This window comes from Euprymna scolopes, chromosome 26 (genome assembly GCF_053919585.1).
Source record: "Euprymna scolopes isolate OS-2025 chromosome 26, ASM5391958v1, whole genome shotgun sequence".
Classification (NCBI taxonomy): Eukaryota; Metazoa; Mollusca; class Cephalopoda; order Sepiida; family Sepiolidae; genus Euprymna; species Euprymna scolopes.
Genome location: NC_136507.1, coordinates 82,920,227 through 82,942,934, shown reverse-complemented (window position 1 = coordinate 82,942,934; position 22,708 = coordinate 82,920,227). Strand labels below are relative to the sequence as shown.

The 22,708-nt window shown below is 35.8% G+C and overlaps 1 protein-coding gene and 1 pseudogene across 1 annotated transcript in view; one reads left to right on the top strand and one right to left on the bottom strand.

The window, feature by feature from the left end:
• LOC145248224 (monocarboxylate transporter 12-B-like) overlaps nucleotides 1-22,708 on the bottom strand; it is a 346,811-nt gene that overhangs the window by 76,754 nt on the left and 247,349 nt on the right. The gene's annotated exons all lie outside the window — the stretch shown is intronic.
• LOC145248572 (5S ribosomal RNA) lies at nucleotides 14,339-14,455 on the top strand (annotated as a pseudogene).

The following is a 22,708-nucleotide window of genomic DNA, read 5'->3' as shown; positions in this document are numbered from 1 at the left end:
CACTATGTCTGTCTGTCTGTCTGTCTGTCTCCATATTTTCAAACTCTCTTTCTTCTTCTTAAACTAAAAGTCGCAGAGCGGCGCTAGGTGACTCAAATGATTGGGGAGTTTTATGGACCGTCCTTTTCTGGGCCTTTAGCCGGTTAAAATAGTTTTTAAAGGGTAAAAAAAAAAGATGTAAAAATCGAAAAATCGTTATACATTTTGTATTTTCATCTTAGTTCATTTTGACCTACAGTTTTGCTTTCAACTTTGATTCCTGCTGATGGCACCCAAATACTTTTTTTTACTTTTGAAATCACGACTCTATAATATATACGAAATCTGGGCAAATTAAAATATTATATTTACGACCAGGCAAAGCCGGGCACCCCCTGCCAGTACAATTCAAAAAAATAAATATAAAAAAAACAAAAAACAATCAACCTACGGTAAGTTTCATGAATAAATATTTATTTTTTCTAAAATAATGTATAGCAACAAATGAAATTGTTTGTTGTATTTAAAAAAAAAATTAAAAATTTTTTTTTTATAACAAAGTGATTTTTTTTTTTTTTTTACACATTGATCACCACTTATCAAGACCCGGAAGCCACTCAGAGATAAGGGTTATTGCAAGTACATTACGTTAGTGTGGAGATTTGATGAAGTGTTTATTTAAAGTGGCGGTTCATTAGGAATTTGTTAACATTGGACTTGAAGACATCCAAGTTGTAGTCCGGTGGGAAGCAGGCAGACGGAACAGAGTTCCACAGGCGTGCAGTTCTAAGAAAGAAGCTTTGTTCATGGAATCCGCGTTTTGATTTAGGCACTGATATAGAGTGGGGGAAATTTTTCACAGTGGATTCAGCTAGACGGGTGTTTTTTGTGAAAGATTGGCGAGGGGAGACCAGAGATTGGAGTTCAGACGAGCACCTGCCATGAAAATAACGATAAAACAAGGATAGGCTCGCAACGTCTCTTCTGTGGGAGAGAGGTTGCAGGGTAGAGAAAAGGGCATCCCCCACTAAACCACGAAGTCGATTTTGTACTCATGTCTGTTTATTTCATTAATTTCATGTTAAGGTTAGGGGGAACGCTATTTTTTTGTTTTTTACAGTTTTTAAAAAGATTTTTGCTTATCTGCCAGGGATTCCTAGGGAAGTACTCTTTGCAAATGCTTCGTAGGAAATTCTTCAAATCGATCACGGTAAGTTCCGAACCGATGACACACCCTCGCTCTAAATTTCGAACTGTTACGATGTCGTGGGACCACATTTACTTCTAATTAATCTTCCATTTCTGGCAAAATGAAAGAACTTTTTTTTTTCTGGCAACTGTAGCATAATCTGCAAATCTGCTAGATTTATTGCGACAGTTTTACGAAATTGATTTATTTTTAATGATTTTAATTTTTGCGCGATCAAAACTAATATTTTCTTCCAATTTATTTAATGTCGTCTGCTGCATCGTTAAGCGTCTCGCCCATATTCCAGCGGTTTATGTAAGCTGCCGGAATACACGGAAGCAACATTCACGGAGGAATGGGTCGTTTACTGCATAAGTACCATATTTTCACTTATTAATTCGTGTATGAACTCTGATAAATCTGTGTCGTCATCGAACCCAGGTTCTTACCTCTCTATGCATACCAAAACCGCTCAGACGCCTACGTTGAAGATTCGTTCAAAAAGAGAAGAACGGTCACGGGAAACATCGGAGAGACAAATTACTTTCCTACGCGCGTGCGCGCGCGCGAGAGAGAGAGAGAGAGAGAGAGAGAGAGAGAGAGAGAGAGAGAGATTGTTCGTCCAGCTACACTTATTTACATTATGCGCTTTTCATTGAGAAGAGCACAAAGGACAGGTTGTAGCATCTGCTCCAATAGGCCAATAGGCAGACGCTACATCTCACAACTTCGAGATTTGAAATTCATTTCCTCCTGGCTTATCCAATCACAAGTCAGATCTCTATCACGTGACAGAGTATACAAAAGGCGAAACCTGAAACTATTAACTCTCTTTGGTCCTGGGAGCAGATTCGCCTGCGGCTGCTGCTTCAGTCAGGATGTGAGTACAACGAGCTAGCTATATCTCTCTTCAAACTCCTACTTGCTTCCACGTGCTGTACCCAAACGAACATTCTATCTTCACACAAGAACATCTGTTTCTTTTTGTCTCCTTCAACAGGTCTGACCTATATATATTGTCGGATATTTAATCTACATTTCCACACAACGAACTCTTCACGACTACTCTAATACAAACGTCTATGAACACTGAACTCTCTTACTAATACGTTTCTCTCTTGTACTCTTCTAATAAAGACACTAACGAAAATAACAAATAAAGTTTATTGATATAGAATGAAACTTCCATTTTGTTGTTGTCTCATTTCTATAAGGTCTATTTTTGGTGAGGCCTCGCTAACAAAAGAGATCGAAAATCTCTCTCCGGAAGTCACATGGATACGCGACTTCCGTCCAGGTTCATACCTGATCCTTAAAAGTGCCGCTCCAAATTTTCCATTCAAACACGACCCTACTTATACGACGGTAGGTAAGTGTTGTGGCGTGTCCACCCTACGGATAATAATGAACCACTAGTCTCTTACTATAAAAAACCGGGAGGATATGTCTCTCGGCGTTAGTACACGATTAATGCACGATTCTTGCACCCTTGAAAGTCAAACTGATGTATACCCACACCCTTCATTTGTTATATTTGTTTTTTTTGTTTAATATAGTTTGTCTTCACTAATTACTGAGTTTTGTCTTCTGGATCCTTGCGGGACGACAACTATAAGCCACGTTCAACAAAACCTGTTTATTCTCCCCTATGCCACACTTGGAAGAGTACGATAACATCTACTCTAAAAGACTGATAAAAATGTAATTAGATAGCTTGGGGTGATTGGAGAAGCGGGATACTGATTAGAAATTATAACCTAGATGGTAATGAGACGTAGCTCATGTGGGATGTGTTGGTAGACGCCACGTTTATGTGACTGTGGTTATTTTGATAATTTCAAGGTTGGGATGCAAATGGAAACATAAATATTTATTGTTTTATCATTTGAGTTATATTGGATTGACGATTATTTTTAAACTATAGAGTCACCGCCTATCAAGGCCTCGATGCCATTCAAGGATAAGGGTTAATGAGCGTCGATGATGATTGAAAGTGGATTACTTAATTTATTTTTGAGTTCGGTTCATCAACAACTTGTTCATGTTTGGATTGAAAACGATAATGTTATAGTCAGCTGGAAAACAGCTATGCGGTATTGTGTTCCATAGACGATCAGTTCTGGAAAAAATGCTCTGATCATGGAATTTTCGTTTAATTTTAGGCACAGATAGAAAATGTGGGAAATTGTTGATAGTGGTTGTAGCTAGGATGTTGTAAATGACTTACAGGGAGACCATAGAGTGAAGCTCAGTCAAGCACCTGTCATGAAAATAACGATAGAGCAGAAATAGGCTCGCCACGTTTCTTCTGTGAGAAAGAGGGGGTTGGGAAGAGAAAAGGACATCACCCCCAGATTTTCGAAACGGTCGCCGATCGATAGAAATCTAGTGTAAAAGGAGAGAGTTTGGCTTGAGATCGTGATGAACGGACGTTTCACTTATTGTTCCCTTCAGTTAGGGTTAGGGAGTTGACCATATATAAAGCTGATTGTATCAAGAAAACGTCGGCATTTTATGACAAAAAAAAAAAGAAAAGAAGAAAAAAGCGAAATAAACAATGAAAAACGTTCTTTGTTACAAAACTCTTCATGAAGGAGAATGCATTTTAGAATCCAAAAACAAGCTTAGCATAACGCAATAAAGCTACTAATCTCAAAGAGAAAACACATCGAAATAACACATAAGGCCCACTTTTATACAACTGTCACTTACTGTAACGTGGCCGTTACACTCGGACATTTCAACCACTCGGACCCACACGTTGTGTGATACTTCGTCACAAAAAAAACAAAAACAAACAAAAAAAAAAAACAACAAAAAACAAAAAAGAAAAAAAAATAGGAAGAAATAAAAATCCGACTCGGCATTTTTTAAAAGTGCCACCGAAATCCATTTATTCGCGGTTCTCCCAAAATAACGCATTTCATTAGCTTTCAAATGTCTTTTCGCAAAAATCTCCATCCCTGTCACCTCACGCTGGCGCTAACCAGTGCTTTCTCGCTCTTGTCTTCCCCTGCACGCAACTTGCTTCTCTGCTCGACCGCGTGCTGTCCTTTTTCTGTTTTTTTTTGTCACGCAAGCTCACGCACACTTCCTAATTTGCATATCCTTAAAACAGCTACTGCTGCTACTACTAATAATACTGCTGCTGATTTTCTCACACGTGCGCCATACACGCTATGTTGTATTATCTGGTGAAGAGAGTTGGTAGTGTTCTCCAAAATACATATATCACTTAAATTGATACAAGGAGAACGTTTGCCAATTCGAGTGATAGTGTTTGATATTTTCCTTAAGCTCATCTTAGTGGTTCTACGCAATACTCTACGCGCTGAAACGTGTCTGAGTCACCAGTCGGATGGACTGCATTTATAAACTATTATTCCAGAACTATTATTCCAGAACTATTATTCCAGAACATTGTAGAATATTGCTGATATATATTTTTAATGATGGGACGATTTCGATACAAAAACTGATTGTTTCTTTAACCAGATTTTTTGATTATCGATTTTTGATACTTATTGGAGGTAATCCGATACAAAACCTATCCAAGAACGCCGCCAGATATATAAAGTACATTCGTGTGAAATTAAAAAAAATATTGGTTCGGAGTCCACACAGAGACAGTGTCTTTTGTATATATGTAGATTCTTCGCTAGAAAACAAAGGTAAATAGACAGACAGACAGATAGACAGACAGATAGATAGAGAGATATAGATAGATAGATATGTAGATAGATAGATAGATAGATAGAGAGAGAGAGAGAGAGAGAGAGATAGAGAGAGAGAGAGAGAGAAGAATTTTAGTTTTGTCGTGATCGAGACAAACAATTCGTTCATTTTTTTTGTGTATTTTGCTGTTAACTATTCAATGGAAGCCGCTACGACTCACATAATGATAGTAAAATGCAGCAGTTGATCAAATTATATCACCGATCTTATAAGCATTTTATTTGCCTGAAAGTTGGTCATTCATAGGCGCCAAAGCTAATGACAGAATTGAACGAAACAAAGAGAAGATGATTGCGAAATGTTTATATAATAAAAAAGGAAATAGAGATTTTTATGGCAGGTGCTCGACTGAGCTTCACTCTATGATGCTCCCCCATGTAAGTTGTTCACAGCAAACATCAGACTATCGCTATTAAATTTCTTTTCCGTCAATTTCTCTTGTACAAAACTTTGTTTATGTTTTAGATAGCTTTTGCTACATGGCGACTCTTCTATTATTTCAATGTTTCATTTGATAGAATTTTATTATGCATGTCTGTTATATATATATATATATATATATATATATATATATATAGTTACACACACACATATACAAATAACTTAGACTTACTTAACCTTCTAGAACATTTATATATATATATATATATATATATATATATATATATATATATATATATATATATTTAAACAGGGCTGTGTCCTTGCCCCTACACTGTTCAGCTTGATGTTTTCTCCAATGCTATTTGACGCTTTCAGCGACCAGTCACCAGACACCAACATTAAATTCAGAACAGATGGAAAGCTGTTTAACCCAAAGAGACTGCAGGTTGTGACAAAGGTGAAGGAAGCAGTGCTGAGTGACTTTCTTTTTGCTGATGACTGTGCCCTCAATGCCAGCAACGAGCGAGAAATGCAAGACCAGATGAACAAATTCTCCACATCATGTGACAACTTCGGCCTCACAATTAGCACCAAGAAGACCGAAGTTATGTTCCAACCATCTCCCAGCAATCTGTATCATGAGCCAAGTATCTCAGTCAAGGGACAGAACCTTCAAGTGGTTAAGACCTTCACCTATCTGGGCAGCACTCTATCTCGGACAGCCACAATCAATCTCGAAATCAACAACAGAATCGCCAAGGCAAGCAGTGCATTCGGGAAACTCAGAAGCAAAGTCTGGGAAAGGAGAGGAATCAGCATTGACACCAAGCTGAAGGTTTACAGAGCATTTGTCCTCACCACATTGCTCTATGGCTCAGAAACCTGGACTACCTACAAAAGGCACGAAAAAACGTTGAATCACTTCCACCTGAGATGTCTCCGAAATCTCTTTCATATCAGATGGCAAGAAAAGTCCCTGATACAGAGGTCCTGAAAAGTGCTAATCTTCCCAGCATAACTATTACCATTCGAAAGACCCAACTGAGATGGGCAGGTAACGTCTCCCGCATGCCAGATGAAAGAATGCCAAAGCAACTCCTGCATGGCGAGCTGTGCCAAGGCAAGCGTTCAGTTGGAGCACCAAGAAAACGCTTTAAGGACAACCTCAAAGTCTCCCTCAAAGACTTCAACATCAGTAACGAGTCCTGGGAATCGCTTGCATCAGACAGACCTCACTGGCGTCACCTCATCAACAAAGGAGCTGAAACAGCTGAAGAGAGAAGAACCTTCAAAGCAGAACAGAAGCGTGCAACCCGCAAAGCCAAAGCAACAAGCTTTGTCACCACAACATCTATTCACCACTGTCCAACTTGTGGGGGAGTCTTTCATGCCCGGATCGGCCTTACAAGTAATCTCTGGAAGCACAAAAACAATACTTCTACTCACTGATGTCATGGTCATCTTCGACTTCGAAGGACGAACATCATATATATATATATATATATATATATATATATATATATATATATATATATATACATATATATATATATATATATATACATATATATATATATATATACATATATATATATATATAACTTAGATTTACTTAAAGCTCTAGGCCATCGAAGATGTGGTGCACTGTCTCGATTATCCTCAAGTGAAAAAACTTTAACGATTCGAAATAATCTTTCTTTCTCGATTGCATGCAAACGACTTTTTCTACAACCTGGATTACACATGTTTTGGATTTTTAATTTGGATCTATTTGTCAACATTATAAATCCAACTGATGGGAACAACAGATAGAAACATTGACTCTTATGATCATTTCGTCGTGAAAATACTTAACCACTCATCTGAATTTTTAATCTTTAATTCACTTTTTATTTCAATTTATTCCTCGACTGCTTGCAAATTGATTTTTCTACAAACCTGAATTACACACATTTTGAATTTTAAGCATATTTTGGATCTTTCATTTGGACTTATTTGTCAACATGAATTCGATTTCTTCTTATCAGAAGATTGACTCTTACGATCATTTTTTTCTTTCATCTCGACTTTTAATCTTTGATTTTAAATTTATCCTTTTATTTTTCACCCCTTTTCCCCATTTTATGAACTGTTTACACAATTTTTTTTCATTTATGATTAGTTTTCGTATAGTGCTGTTTCACTTTGTGCCAGTATCAGCAAATGCATAGCTTTGCTATAATATTCATTCAGTCCTCTGATGAAAAGAGCGCCTATCTTTGAAACTCTGTGAATTAAGGAAATTTAAATATTTATTATCGAACAATAAATTCATGTAAAATATAATTTCCAGTTTACATTGTGTTTTACGACAAGCTCTTTTTCCTATCTTGGTTGGATTGAGCTTCTTATTTATTATTTTTGTTTGGATTACTATATAAATATTAACATTTATTTTCGCTTTGAGTTTACAGAAGCTTTTGGCTTGTAAACTTAATTTTTACTTCATGATTTTATATATATATATATATATATATATATATATATATATATATGTGTGTGTGTGTGTGTGCACGCGTGTGTGTAACTAAAAAGTGCTCAATGGAAGACAGAGCTGGTATATAATCTGTTTATCATACAAACATTATTAGTTACATATGCGCATACATGTTTCAGTGGAATCTCAATTCAGAGAGACCATCTCATCAGACCAAAATAGGAGATGTTATTGAAACAAGAATCAAGGTCATATTCGTGTTTTATAAAATATATTATGGTGTGGTTTACGTTCTGAAAAATGGAAGGGTATAGTTTGTGTAGCGGGAAGGTATTGGTTTCATTTTAAGTTGGCGGTTGTGTATTGGCATAAGTTTTTGCGTTAATCTGAAGTAATATGATACTTTTATCGTTGTTGCTTCTCTATTATATGTCTTTATGATTGTTTTTTTATTTCTGGTGGCGACTTTCTTTATTCATCTATTTTATTTATATGCTCTATTTATTCGTTTATTTCTCAGTTTTTATCCGTTCATTAGTTTATCTTATTTATTTATTTGTTTGTTTATTCATTTAAGAACAAAATATACGTCCATATGGTCAAATTAACAGTCAGATGTAATAAAAGTAGTATACTGGGAGTGTCTGAAGTAATTACACAGCCAAAGGTTTTCATATCTATATATAAACTTAATTCCAATGATTGTTATTCTTTCATTTGGGTTGTTTATCTTTCCCTCAATACTAGAATATAAATATATTTTATAAGTTTATATGCTTCGTTATAGAGATAGGTTTTCCAGACAATATATTTGCAAACAGATAATAATAGCATAGATGCGTCTGTATTGGTAGAACATCCCGTTCCCAGAAGCGCTCTAGTTGAAGTACTTAGTTATCGTTTGGGATATATTATGTGGCTAGTTTCCTTATTGAACGCTGCTTTATGATACTACTTTTCGTAAGTATATATATATTCCAATTATAAGCGTGCTAGACCCATAGATTATTTTAGTTAATTTTTTGGGCGTTTAATTATTAAGTATACAAAGTGCACTCACCTTTATCCTATTTAAAGCGTAGCCTCAAAAGTGTTTGCAGTTTATAGCCGATTCTACTTTTAAACTTAATAATAATTTTTTCACGGTCCTTACATCTAATAATCTCAAGTTTTTCCACTAAACATAAATAACAGGATGAAGTTAATGAACTACATATTTAATCTTCCTAAGTATTTTCCATTCGGCTAAAGGTATTTTTTCTGCTTCGATTAACTTCCAGTAGTGCACCGAGAGTGAGGTATCTGTAGTATATGCTTGATTATTCACTTACAGTGTATCACCATAGAATCTGATTGAATGGTCATTGAGGTGCTGCTTATCTAGAATTTTTCTATTTCTGAACGTACCCTTTTTGGTCTGATTTGGTAGTCGCTTTGAATTGATATTCCACTGAAACATGTATGCATATATGTGACCAATAATGTTTGTATAATAAACTGACTATATATATATATATATATATATATATATATATATATATATATATATATAGAGAGAGAGAGAGAGAGAGAGAGAGAGAGAGAGAGAGAACGAGAGAGAGATGGAGAGAGAATTGTCCGTTTATTTTTAGTGTGGTTCTTGGCCATACCAAAAAAAAACCCAAAAAAAACCGCTACGAAATGTCCCCTATCGAAGCCAGGGGTGACGCCACAAATCTGTCATTTCTTTTATTAAAGGAATGACGTCACATAATCATGATATCATAATAAAACCTTAAACAACACCATTCACTCGAATTATACTGCCTAATAAGCACTCGAATTATACTGCCTAAAATCACTCGAATTATATTACCTAGCGTAGTAGCATATACACCATAGTGCGTTAACTATTAATAATATCTATGCCATGTTTACCAAAAGCGCACTGATGGCCAAATACAAAAAACAACAAAATAATTTTCCAATGCACCAAAAAGTTATTTGAATGAAAATTATGAACCTAACATCTTGTTTAAGATCTAGGCTGTGTACAGCAAAAAATCATTTGGACGAAAATGTGCACCTGGCAACAAATACGAAAACAACACAAAAATAATTCTAAAATCTACCAAACGGTCATTTGAAAAAAAAAGAAATAGACGTGATAGAGGCCCCTACATGGGGAGAAACAACAGACTTGATCAATTGGCAAAAGGACGATACGTTACAATATTAAAATATTCTTGGGGTGTGGCTACAGTGACAATATCGTCTCAAGAGAGCATTTTAGGTGGTCACAAATGATTATATGAAAACAAACGAAAAGGATATCGTTATTGGTTGACAATTTGGCCTCGAGAAGAATCAACCCGTCAAAGTCCCGTGAATGCATCTATCTCCTAACAACCAACAATCCGTAACAATCATCGATATTTTTTTATATTTTCATATATTATTGTGTCGTCGTTCTTTTAAACACAGCGGAAATAAAATAAATATAAAAAGTGAAGATTTCCTCCAGGGACATTTATGAATCCTAGCCTATAAAGGCAAAGTGCTCGATTCTAACCACGGTGACTGAAAGGGTACCATATCTTAGTCTCTTTTTCCCTGATTCTCCACTTATTCTTGATTCTCCACATTAAAATGTCAAGTGTTTAGCAAGGGGTGTCAAATGCAATTTTAAAGTCTTTGGTATGATTCGAACGAGGATTGAACCTTGGACTCCTAGCCCATTAGCAAACACTATAACCATTATGCCAAATAGCCTTAGCCTAGCGTAAGGGAAATTAGCTCAAATGACACATGGGGTATATGAAATCATCTGGTAGAGGTCAAATATGAAAGATAGGTGCCGCTGAAAACACCCTTCCTTTCATTGATAAAGTAAAAAGTCGACTTTAAATAGCCGAACAGGAGACTTGTTACTGTCTGAGTAATGAATAATTCTGTTCACTCCGAGGGGTTTCGCCCTACTATGATTTATTTTCTCCCTTGAAAAGTGAATTTGTCACTAATCATATTAGGTGCTCCTACAAGGGAATGCCGACGGGGTTGCTCATGCATATTTTTGTAGACCAGAGTGCGTTTATTCTAGTGTGCTGTCTTCTGAAATCCACGTCTGACCTTGTGTTTAACCTGCTGGTAAAAAGGTGAATAAAATCTAGATTCTGATGTTCTTTATAGCTTTCTTCTCGTGGACAATAAGTTGTTAGTTATTTCTCGACCGAGCGCCCATCTGTAATTCCTCCTCATAAGACGTCCTCGTCTTCCTTCCATTGCAAAAAAAAAAAAAAACAACAACAAAAAAAAACAAAAAAAAAGAAACTTTCCTTTTTGTTCAACGTGCCTAGCGTCACGTGGGACTTTCATGGACAGAGTTTCGTAGCACGGGAGTTCCATCTATAAAACACATTATCGCTGGACTGCTTCCCTGCACATTGCCAAATTCAACGTCAAGAAATAATTGTTGTAAATCGTTGCATTAGTAATGAAAAGATAGTTTATTCCATTGATCAGTTTTAGTACTTCCGTAGGATTCTTCATCTTTCATTTCGTTAACCTTTACACGCGAGTGGCTTTTGGTCTTGATAAGTAATGAGCTATGAGTAAAGAGAAATATGCGGTATTTATTTTCAAAGATTGTAAACAAGATTTTGCACCAAAGTGAAGGAAATACCCAATATGAATCGAAAAAAAGAAATGAAAAAAGTAAGCGAGGTATTCATTTGTGAAGCTTTACTCAGCAGTTGGACACTTAGTATTGCGGCCATATTAGAGTCCAAAAATAAACACACACACACACACACACACACACACACACACACACACACACACACACACATATAAAAGAAATAGCGTAAACAAAGAACAAACAATATAAGAATATTCACAAATGAACGGATTATCAGCAAAATTATTTGATCCAACTCTCAAGACTCTGCTGGAATATTGACCTCTAAGAGCGGTACCTTCTGCTATTTAAAGCTGTGTGTTGGTTGATTCCATAACACTTAGTAAGGATCTAATTTAATGGTGAATGAAATACAATATCAAAAAGAGTGTTATTTTCACAATGTTTTGGTCAATGTAACCTCCGACCTTCTTCTGGTCAATCTTGTCGAACTCGAGAATCTTTCTGTCAAACTCGGGAATCTGCATGACATTTTGTTCGGAATCCTTTATTTAATCAGCAGGAGTAGCATGCTCTCGTTCCATCAGCTAAAATAAATAATTCGCAATTGCATTTTGAATGTTGCCCGCACAAAATTTCTTTCCTAGAACTGCCTGTCTCTGGAACACTGTTTCGCTGGCCTGCTTTCCAGCCGACTACAATATCAAAGCCCTCAAGGCCAATGTAAAAAATTTCTTGTTGAAAAGCCCCCTTAAATAATTAAATTCTACCCAACTTACACCATTAACGGTTACATTCATTAACCCTTATCCTCTAGTGGCCTTCAGGACTTGAAAAATGGTGACTCCCCTCTAAAAAAAAACATAAACAAGGATTGAACCATCAAATCTCAGAAGAGTGGAACTTTACAACTAAATTTGACGAAATACTTTATCTACTACGTCACGTGTCCTTGCAGACATGCTACCCACGTAGATTAAATAAAGGGTAACGTTCAAAATCTTTGAGGACTTCCAAGTTTAGGAGAAAGATCCTTGAGTTCGACAGAAAGATTCTCTAGTTTGGCAGAAAGATTCCCGAGTTCAACAAAAAGATTTCTAAGTTAGACAAAATACACCCGAAGAAGGTCAGAGGTTATATCGACTGAAACGTTGTGAAAATAACACTCAAGATGAGAACAGTAGTACGAAGAATACAAATAATCCTGATAATCAGTTCTCATCTCAAAAGTTCAAGAACGTAGCATCAAAAAGATCTTAGTAAATGAGAACTTCATTGTGCCGGGTTTTGTGTGGCTTGTTGGTTTAACGGCATATCAGCCCTTTTAGATATTTAGCGACAAAATAGAATACCCTTAGAAAGAACGATTCATGGTACCCATCCTCATCTTCCGGAGGGTTGTAGGATCTATTTCAATCAGCTAATTCCATAGTCTACACTGGTATCAATTAGGCCAATTATTCATATTCTTGAACTTACACAGGCCAAATTCACGAGCGGTTTTCTCACAAATCTGTATGCTGATGGAGTAAACTGATCTATCCATTTTAGGAAAATGAGCACTTACCCAGACACTATAAATATATTCACATCTAAATCTCGATGTAGCGATTAACGGCAGTTATGACCTCAGAATAATGACGGCCACCTCTGTAACATACTTTTATTGATAAACATTTTGTTAATTTTATACCACTGTGTTTGTTTTGATTATTACCGGCCTACAAGACTACAACATATAAACATTATCTAACTGACAAAGCAGGTAAAGAAATATGCACACATATGTGCAATGCCTACTGGTTTCACACACATCTCACACGCAAACTCGGAAGACGACAGCTGAAATGAACATATCTACTTAATTTCTCGTTACAGATCTATTCTGTTACTACACTTAATCTGTAATGTTTTTGATCAGTGAAGAAGCACTTCTTGTAGCACTTTAATTTTTTGTTTCAATCCAGAGTGGTTTTTTTTTATGAGCTGGGTTTCACCACTAGCTCTGTCCTCGCGGGAGGCAAGAAGGTAAGAACTCTTTCGTCATATAGAACGTTCTTGAGAGATGCAATTCTCTATCTATATAAAAGCCAAGTACGTCCAAGGATGGAATACTGTTGCCATATCTGGGCAGGAGCTGCTAAAAACAGCCTATCCTGCCTTGACAGAGTACAAAATAGACTTCGTGGCTTAGTGGGGGATGCCCTTTTCTCTACCCTGCAACCTCTCTCCCACAGAAGAGACGTTGCGAGCCTATCCTTGTTTTATCGTTATTTCCATGGCAGGTGCTCGTCTGAACTCCAATCTCTGGTCCCCCTCGCCAATCTTTCACGAAAAACACCCGTCTAGCTGAATCCACTGTGAAAAATTTCCCCCACTCTATATCTGTGCCTAAAGCAAAACGTGGATTCCATGAACAAAGCTTCTTTCTTAGAACTGCACGCCTGTGGAACTCTGTTCCATCAGCCTGCTTCTCACCGGACTACAACTTGGATGTCTTCAAGTCCAACGTTAACAAATTCCTAATGAACCGCCCCTTTAAGTAAACACTTCATCAAATCTCCACACTAACTACTTGCAATAACCCTTATCCCTGAGTGGCTTCCAGGCCTTGATAAGTGCTGACCACTGTGTAAAAAAAAAGAGGCTCTCAACTGTCATTTACTAAGAACTCTTTACCTTTCGTTGTCTTAACTAGTTATCAATAAAAATTCATTATCAGGTCGATGTAAAAGTATTTGCCTCGTTTGTAGAAATAACATTTAAAACTATCGTAATTTATTTTATGCATATTGTTATTACTTAATAAAATTTACTGGATATTAACTTCCGTTTCATTTTATATCATTACTTAAATCACCATGATTAATTTATAACTTTTACTTCTAAATTCTTAAAGTATCATTAATAGTTTTCTGCAATATTTTCACCCATGTTGAGTCGAAAACGATATTCTTTAGTATACGGCACAATCACGTTGACACACCGGTTCCCACTGGATCACCGAAGTTAAGCAACGTTGAGCCTGGTCAGTACTAAATGGGTGACCATTTGGGACTTCCAGGTGCTGTATGTGCTCTCCGCTTATCTCGGCATTGTTTCCAGTCGTCCTGGTTTTCTCCTTGCCACTGGACCCAAACAGTGTTGATTCAGGAGAGGTGTGATTAGCGATTGCGCGACCTTTGCCTCACAATTACACGCGTAACTGCCTCTACAGGGGTATCCTTTGTCTTTCGAGACTGAACGGAGGTATCATCATCATTTAGTGAACAAGAAGGGAGACATCTTCCATCATGATAATGCTCGTCCTCACACAGCCAGTAGTAGCCAAAAACATAGAAGAATTTAATTGGGAAATCGTGCCCCATCCTGCATATTCGCTTGACCAAGTTCCCTCGGCATCAATCTAAGATCATCTAAATGGATTACAAATCCATTTAGATTGTCTTAGATTAACATCACGAGAATATGGGTTAAATTCATGTTTTATATAAAAATTTAAAAGAATTTCAAAAGCGAGGCATTTGTAAGCACATTGACAGATGGAATCAAGTTATAGGGAGCAATGGTCGTTATTGCTATGAATAAAGATTTTCAAAATTAAAATTTTTCATTTTAAAGATGAAGTTTTAACCGGACAAACATTTTTGCACCGACATGATATATTTTTGTATGGAGAGACTTTATCATTTTTTATTTTAATTTTGTATTTATGTCTACTGGATTAATCATTGTTATTGCATTACAGTAAATCGATCTTTAATAAAATCGATTGTTATTGATTTGGTTTGTCTTGAAATATATATTTTAAAGCAATTTTTATTAGGTTTTTCTATCGGGTACGATATTACCGTTTGATGCGGTTTAACTGTGATTTAACATGCACCTACTAGCATGACGTTACTGTCGATCGCACAGACCTTGTGTTTACGAAGGTCACGGTTTAACAAGCTAAGGTTTCCAATCGCATTTTCCACACTAAATACACAGGTTTAATGGACGATCCAACATTTCTGAAGAGATAGTGTGTTTGGCATAAGGCCAGTAATGAAGAGCATATAGTTGGTTATTCATTGCACCAAGTTAAGCGATGCGCCTCTAAATTGTAATTACGATTTAGTACGACGAAGCGCCCGGTGAAGATTGGATTCATTAGCAGAAATGAACCAAGCCCCTCTTTCAAACACACACACACACACACACACACACACACACACACACACACACACACGAAAAACGCGGTATCCATTAAACCGCGTGAAAACACCTACGTATGGAGGTGATAAACAATGTGGTATTTATTTGCTTCCCCACTGAGCAAATTAGGCGCAAGGCCGTTTTTAATGTGGAGAGAGAAGGGGAAATGGGGACCAGTATCTGCCGGAACAGGGTATTTATTTGCTCCCCCACTGAGCAAATTAGGCACAAGGCCGATTTTTAATGTGAGGAGTGTACTTATTTGCTTCCCCACTGAGCAAATTAGACACAAGGCTGATTTTTAATGTGAGGAGTGAAGGGAAAATGGGGACCAACTCGCCGGGGATTAAGGGAGCTGGATAGTGACAATTGGTATGAAGGGTTGCCCCTGCATTGACCAAGGTCTTATATGTGGGGTTTGTATTTATTTGCTCCCCCACCGAGCAAATTAGGCACAATGCCGATTTTTAATGTGAAGAATGAAGGGGAAATGGGGACCAACTCCCCGGGGAGTAGGGGAGCTGGATAGTGACAATTGGTATGAAGGGTTGCCCCTACATTGACCAAGGTCTTATAAGTGTGGTTTCCTCCACATATGGTCTTTGCTTACAGTATCTGCCGGAACTGGTACTACACTTTGAACCCGGCCCGAAGTCCTGGAGGTGATAAACAATCTTATGTGTGCCCGCAGGACGTGTATATGTAGCTCGGTGCTCATCTCAAAGCATCGGGCAACTCGATACAAAATAAACATTAGTCGAACGTAAATAACAGGACGTTTCAACTGCTTATCTTCGCGGTTTATCAGCATGCAGCGAACGCAGATGCGCACCTCGTTCTTGTTGCCAAGATAACACCCGTTGTAAACAAGATGGACGTAGTCAAGGAACACTAAATAAGTGAAGGTATGCATTAACGCCCCCGGGGAGAAAGAGAGATAGGCGAACTGGGCGAGCTAGCACCTCTTCTCTGGATGCTAAAAAACAGTCTGTTTTCCACTTCAATTCTATAGCTGATTTGTAAAAGTTTTTGCCGAATTAAAAGTTCGTCTTGCAAATGAAAAACTGTTTTCGAAAATTTTTATTCATAACAATAACAACCTTTGTATAACTTGATTCCATCTTTCAACAAGTTTATAAATGCTTCGCTTGTAAAATTCGGTACTCGTACACGTATTGATCCGTGCTAAAGTAATAACGTTATTATTGAAAAAGTCATTCTTAACATGTGTAGGGCCGGGTGTTTTATAACTATTCTATACTTTAACCTTACAATTAAATAAAAAAACATATAAAACTTTAATTAAACTTGGAAATACGATTTAAAAAATAGCGCGGATCAGTAAGTTCACTAGCACCTAAAATTCTTTAGATTTGGATGTGAAATATGAACTAACTCATGTTAAATGTCCTCTCGTGATGTTAGCCTAAATCTATCGAAATGATTTTGTAACTCTCGAAATAAGTGATAATCCGAGGGAACTAGGCGAGGAAAACATGTAGGATGAGGTAGGATTTCTCAACCAAAATTTCCTAGGAGATCTTTAGTCAGCAGTGCTGTGTGAAGACAAGCATTATCACGATGGAAGACCACAGAAGATCGTTTTTGGATTATCATGGGCGAGAATATTGCAGAAAAATATGAATGACTGCTGTTTTCACAACCTTTCGGCCGATATGACCTTTGAACTTCTTTAGATGTATCTTGTCGAATTCGGGAATCTTTCTATCGAACACGGAAGTCTATACCGAATTTCGATTGGAACCCTTTTATTTAATCCACTGAGATAGCATGCTCTCGTTTCGTCAGCCATGATTGGGTAGAAGTCTCAAGTAATTCGCAATTGTATTTTGAGTGTCGCCCTAATTGAGGATTGAACCTTCAACCCCAGAAGACTGTTACTTTACAACTGTTATTTTCACAACATTCCGGTCTATATAACATTCGACCTTCTTCATGTGTATCTTGTCTAACTTGGGAATCTTTCTACCGAACTTTGAAATCTGCACGAAATTTCGAACGGAATCTTTTCTTTAATAAAGATGAGAACAGTAGTCGGAAGAATCCAAATAATACGATTAACCAAGCGTCATCTAAAAAATTAAGGAACAAAATATTTATTCAGTTATTTTTATTTTTATTGTTTCTGTTTTTTTTGTTTGTTTTGTTTTTGTTTTCTTCACAAAGATTAAGGCTTTGCGGAACGCCGCCATAAATGGACATGGCGTTATCTTGGATAATCGTTACGGAGAGGCGCTACAACATTCAAAAGGTCTCTCGGTGTTCGTAAAGGGAAGTGACGATGGTCGAGTGGTTAACGACACGGTCTGACAACCTGTGTATGCCAAGTTCAAATCCAATTCGTTCTAAAGAAACACTTTCACTCACGGATGTTGGCAACCTTCACGTGACCCCTCCCGTAAATAACCGATAAATAATTCTACCTAGTAAAATAGGCGCTTCTACAAAATTGGGACGAGATTTTCGGAAATCGTAAAACTGAAGTACACATAAAAACAATGTTATCTATTTTAAAGATGATTATATCAACAAATTACGAAAATTGGTAAGGTGAAATTTTTTTATTAAAGAAAAAAAAAGAATTTGATGAAAACGATCGTAAAACACAGAACAGTCCAACAGGGAGGCAATTTTCCGTTCGAATTAAACAAAGATGGCAGCAATTTTTCACCTGAAAACACGATTAAAGTTGGTTTTTAATAATTCAGTAATATGCAGGTAATTTCCACTGCATAGTTTGGAAACTAACATTGTAATTTATTAGAATTGACAAAAAAAAAAAAAAATCAGTTGAAACTATTGTTTTTATCTGAAAACATCATTTATCGACTTCAAAATCGCGTCCTAATAATGTAGAAGCACCAGAAAATATCGGGAACTAGTTAGAATTCTAACTAGAAAGAAATCAAGAAACGAATACCAGCAATAATTATTTGATTCATCTATAATATAAATCTCACTTGTCTATTTAAATGTATGTATGTAAGTATGTATGTATGTATCGAAATATACACACGTGTGTGTGTATATATGTGTATTGGGGTGGAGAGGGCTCCCGTAAGCCGTGGTGAAGGCAACCTTTCTAGGAGACGCAAATCTCTGATTTAAAAAAACATAAAGCGGAAGACCATTACCCGCATTAAGCTGGTCTGCAGTTTAATTTGTTGCTGGCTATCTTGCTCTTGCTTGTTGCTGGATCTCAACATTTTGAACCGAGAGAGAGACTCAGCTGTCGTACAAAGCTAAGACTCTGTAACATCATATTTGTATAGATACTCCCTCGGGCATTTGGACTCATGGATTTTAAATGTCTGAGGGAGTGGCACTCGTCTGACAAGACGTTGCAATCATCATGTATGTATCGAAAAAACTTTCGACAGAGGCGACGGATTTTCAGGAGATCGGTTTCGTTTTGAAGCAAGACCCTTCGAACGACAAATATCGAAAAATTGGCACAAAACATTAATTCCTTCACCCTCCACTATACACTTTTCTACAGGGAGCGGCCATTTTCTTTGCAGATATTTTCGAAAGTCATCGCCCATTTTCGATTGCCTAGCCTTAATTTAAACCTACGTCACTTCCAGTTTGGCGCAACAGCAATCACGTCACTTTTTTTTCACGGTTTTCCCCTTCTTCGCGGCACGGGTTCGAGCCTACCTGCCTACTACCATTTCTTTTTTTTTTTTTGCGCTCGCAATTTTCCTTTTTTTTTTTTCCTCATCCAACACCCTTACACCCTTACACCCACCACTTTCTTTTCCGCCTTCGCGTCACGGGTTCGAGCATACCTGCCTATTACAACTTTTTCTTTTGCTCAACACACACCTACAAACATCCAGGCAACGCCGGGCACCCAGGCTAGTTCGAAATAAATCTATAAATGATGCTGAGCAGAAAAAAATATATAAAATCCTTTTTCTTTGTCTTGTTTTTTAGCAAGCAGACGCTGCCAAATAGACGTCTTACTCGCTCTTTCAAAGTAAAAATCTAACGCTCGTTTCCATACAATACTTACGTGTAATAAAAATAAACATCGAACCCACAAATAATGTCCTATGTTTCGCGTTAATCATAGCCCTACTTTGATTGAATAATTTGTCGAGTATAACTTAATATACAGAATTGTACCAAACATCCGGGCATCTTTGATCAGTTCTTAAGAAACCGAAGATTAGCAAAACTTTGAAGGGCCTCAGTGTATTTCTTCACGATATTCTGTCTGACCATCCATTTGTCTGTCATTAGTATGAAATATCAGCTTCGTTAATCTGCCACATTTAAGTTCTCATACGCCCACGCATATTTATAACCGGTGTTGCCTGTCCGTTATTCGGTCATTGTGCTTATATTTTATATTGGTTGGACGACTCCAAAATTTTTCCCCGATTCCGATCCAATTACCGATTCCGTTCTAAATTTCCGATTCCGTTTCGATTCCCGATTCCGATTCTTTTAATATTTATAAATATTTAATTAAAGATTTTTTTTTTTTTTCGTACATTTTCAAATTATTACATAAATCCCCGGGTAATTTTCAGGGTACATTTTTTCTCAGATGTTTTCCTTGTAATGTATTGCAAATTGAAAGGCAACGAAAGGTTTATTTTGATTTTAAACAAAGCCGAATTATATCAGTTCGTCGTTAGTATAGAACATGCTACTTGAAAGTTTTCATAAACAGTTGCAAATAGTCGGCGATTAGGAGATAAAATGAGAAAACGATGTAAGAACTAAATATTAACAACGCCCCCCCCATTGTTACGAAAGAATTTCTAAATAATAATGTTACTATTTAAAAAACAATTTTTAACATGATGAGGGCGTTGGACTTCGTAAACTATTATGTGCCTTTCTTCTATGAATGTTTAAATTTTATTTTAATTATATAAATTTGGTGGGTTATTAAATTGATTCGCTTTGCTGTAAAAAAAAAAAAAAAAACAAAAACGAGATGCAAATAATAAAAACTAGCGGGACCTGTGGAAATTCCACAGGGGACTCATTCATATGTAATATGTACATATCGATATAAATGGATTAAATAGAGATGCTCTGATATTATTGTAACTCTTGTTAAAACTGCAAAAGTATTTATTTAAGCTAGCAAGGACGCCCGGCGTAGCCAAGTCGTTAAGAATTTTAAATATGATATTTTAATTCTTGCAGATTTCGTATATATTATCATAAAGTTAATGTTCGATCGGTTTTTATATATTATAAAGTCGTGATTTAAAAAAGTAAAACATATTTTCAGATGACTTTGGTGCATCAGTAGGTGTATCAGAATTTTTGTAGGAATTTTTGACACCCCTAACACAAAACTGCGAATAATATATAAAAAAAAACTCGTAATTTCTCCTTTAAAAGTGGGTTGTTTATTTTCTTTATGGATTATACTTCCAAAATAAACTATTAAAGTTGTATAAAAAGTAATAGAAATATTATTTTTTTATTTAAAAAAAAACTAATGAAATTAATTGAATTTTACGAGTTCAGTATTTTTCAATTTTTAAACTTTAAAATTCTATCAAAATTTTTCTATTGATTCTATTTTTACGATATTTTCAGGGTCAATGTGAAATGTTATGCTCTTTCCAATAAACTAAATATAATATTTTAGACAAACGTTTTTTTTTTTAAATTCACGCCCCCTATTTTAAAATGTCTATTTATAAAGTAAATAATTAATTTACTCACCAAAGTTTTATACATCACAAATTGAAGATAAAAGATAAATAAATAATATATTCTAATTTAAAAAAAAACAACAAAAAAAGAAGAAGAGTTTTTTGGAATACCTGTAAAGTCCGAAGTTTAAACCCCCCTTTTTAAAAAGAAAAAAAAAAAACACGTTGTTTGTATTTTTATTAAAATGAAACCTTGGTTCTTGCCCCTTTAATTGAAAAAAGAAATTAGGATTTGAATTACATTTTCGAGTAGTTATAAGCTTGGAAAGACAGGGGGTACAATTAATTCACGCCCCCCCATTTTGAAATGTCTATTAAAAAGTAAATAATTAATTTATGTGCCAAAGTTTTATATATCACAAATTGAAGATAAACGATCAATAAATAATATATTCTAATTTAAAACAAAAAAAGAACAGTTTTTTTTAAATTTACCTGTAAAGTCCGAAGTTTAAAACCTTAAAAAAAAAACAAACAAAAAAAAACACATTGTTTGTATTTTTTAAAAATGAAACCTTGGTCCTTGCCCCTTTAATTGAAAGAAATAGGGTTTTAATTACATTTTTCGAGTAGTTATAAGCTTGGAAAAACAAGGGGTCGAATTATTCAATATTTTTCACGAAGTTTCTGACATACCTAGTGCATCAGCTTGAGTTCCTTCAGCTATAATCGAAACCAAAATTTATGAAGAATTCTTCATAAAATTATCCATTAAAAAAAAAATTGATCACTGGAGTTCCATCAGCTATAATCGAAACCAAAACAAAAACTGATGATGAATTCTTTGTAAAATTATTTATTATAAGAAATGTGAATCCATAACAATTAAACAACAGTCACTCGGATGTAATCGTGACACACAAAATAAATAACACACACGCTATCGTATTAATATATAGTAGTGTTAAAAGTCATAAAAACCACGCTCCATTCTTATTACTAACCCTAAGCACGTGTGGCAACACGAAAAATAAGCAATTACATGCGATTTTATGATTTTGCTGATCGGCCTTAGAATTAGTGGTAAAAATTACTTAACTGCTTAAAAAGTTATAATGTATCGAAATGGGATCAGTTTAGATTATATTTATATGCACAACTGAACCACCGTTCAAAAATCTAAAATAACGTTTCTATGCGTTCACACAAAATCGTCTAAAAAAGTAGAATCTCATATGTTTTGTGTACTTTAAATGTAAATTAAAGTTTTTTTTAAGTTAACAAATTTCTCAATGTTTGCCTTTCCAAAGTTTGGAGATTTTCATTTATATTTACACTTGTGCCAAAACCAAAGAAAATATAAGGAAACTTGAAATATTTCAAAGGATGTGGTGATTAGACAAAACCAGCACACAAAAAAAATTCCAAGCATTTTAAATCTTTGATATTAAAGCCCGAAGTCTCTGATAGGCACCATATGG